Here is a 2,275-nt window from a genome sequence, read left to right on the forward strand (position 1 = left end):
AGGAGGAGTGACTACCTCACCTGGGATCCCTGGGCTGGAATTGCCTTCTTCCAAGAGGCAGCTGCCTTCCCCACTTCCCGAGGGAATCAGTTTGTCTGTCTGCATCACTTGCCTAATAAATGCAAAACATTTGCACAGCCATTCCTCAGAGGACACTGGTTTAACTCCAGTGGTGTAACAAGCCATTCCCAGGGCTGTGGGGTCCAGTAGTGCCTCCAGAGCTGTGGTCACAGGAGAGGAAGGCAGTGGAGAAGCAGCAGGCACTGATGCTTGGCAGAAGTCCCTGCTTGGGAATTTGCTTCTGGCACATCCTTCATCTGCTGCAGGTGGAGGCTATTGAGGGGGGGATTTTTTTACTCTATGTTTTTCCAAAGAAAAGGGAAGAGACAGACTGTAAGGAAAACATTTATTGAGTGAGTGCAATAGGAAGCCTCTGGATCCACCTTGCAAGGGCTGAAACAGCACCAGCCCTAAGGACCAGATCAAACAACTGAAAGAGTGAGGCATGAGTTAGTGAGCAGCCACTGTGTGCGTGGGGATGGCAATTCCCTGGAGAGAGCTGATGGGCTGTGCTCTCCTCTGGGATAAGGAGAGAGTCTTTGGTTAAAATGCTTGGAAGTGGAGCTCCCTTTTTAGGGAGTTTTCCGTGTTCTACCCTGGACCATAAAGCATGAGGAAAGGGTCACAGAACCCTTGTACAAGAGGAGACATCAGCTGGAGAGGAAACTCCAACCCCAATGGTGAGATGGGAACCAGGAGGCAGATGGGCTAACATCACTGGTATTTCCTCAGGAGAAATAAGTGCTCCTTGAAGGCACAGTAAAACCACAGTGTTGAGGAAGTATCTCTTGAGCCAAGTGCAAAATTTACCCAGCTCCAGGTGCAGTCCTGGAGAATCTAGACTTCACTTGCCCATGTGCATCTTCGGCTCAAAGATGTACATCCCTTCCCAGTGAAATGAAAAGCCTGGAGAGGAGAGGGAACTCGCAGTGGTAAGCTCTTTGGAGTCCAAATGTAAAACAAAAAGGGGAATAAAAGAGAAAAGGAAAATAAAAGAGGGGGAAAAAAACCAAACCAAAAAAGCCAAGGTCCATTGTCAGATCAAACCAGGTCAGCAGTGCTGCCAGGGCAACAAGGCAGCTGCTGTTTTGGTTGGAAGCTGTAGCCCAGAGCAGTGGCAGCTGCTGCTCCGGGCAGGCTCCTTGCTCTCTGCAGGCTCCTCGCCTGCTCCCGTGTGGCTGGAGCACGCCAGGGAAACACACCCCTCGGCAGCACACGGAGCACGATTGTTCTCGCTGGCAGAGAGCAGTGAGGCACCAGGCACCGTGCCCAGTGCTGGGAAACGAAGCCCAGCGAGGTCTCAGCTCAGCCCAGCACTGTGTGAGGAGAGCTGAAGCTGAAGGAGTCTCAGAGACTTGCTCAGGATGATGGGAGCATCTGCTGTTCCCAGGCTCTTCCCTTGTGTTTACTGGTGGATCAGAAGACATTGCTGCTGGGCAAAAGGACTTCTAAAAGATACCCAGCATCATCTGCCCCAAAGTCTCACACTCTCCACATCAGCCATGTAAAATCCCAGCACCATTCCCATCTCTGCTGCTGGGGCCATCCCCATCCCTTGGATCCAGGCAGCTCCCAGCCCTTCTCTGCCAGTGTGCAGTGACTGAGGAGTGCTTGGCTGATGGATGCTCTGCAGTGAGCAGATCTGGCCACTTGCAGCCTTCTGCTGGAGTCTCTGGTCCAAGGCAGAGCCCATCACCTCATCAACAGTCTTTCCACAGGGTTCAGTGGCCTTTGGATCAAGCCCTTAACTAATTTCTTCCAGTTATTCATGTTTCTCAGCAGTCCCAGTCCCAGTGTAGCCTCCATATCCAGCACAGATCTCATCCACCTCCAATTTTTTAATAAAATAATAAAATACATTTATATATATTTATATATATACTATGAAAACTGTACAATATCATATGCATCACTACACAAATGAAAGGTTATTCTTTGCTATCGTGGTACCAAATGTCAGGAGCAAAGGGCAGACACAAATAGGTGCAGTAAGAAAGCATAGGTTACCCAAAACCCTACCTTGCAGCTCTCATAAAAAACCCCAAACAGTACAAAACAACCTTCTCCAGTGGACAGGCAAGTTGCCAGAGAGCCTGGAGCAGAGATGGAAATGGTGACCCTCTCTAAATCAGATGTTGCCAGCTGAGATCCTCTCAAAACTGAGGACCTGAGAATAAATCTGTTCCATTTACCTGGGGAGGCTGAAGCCATCGAG

This window comes from Acanthisitta chloris, unplaced genomic scaffold (genome assembly GCF_000695815.1).
Source record: "Acanthisitta chloris isolate BGI_N310 unplaced genomic scaffold, ASM69581v1 scaffold13064, whole genome shotgun sequence".
Lineage (NCBI taxonomy): Eukaryota > Metazoa > Chordata > Aves > Passeriformes > Acanthisittidae > Acanthisitta > Acanthisitta chloris.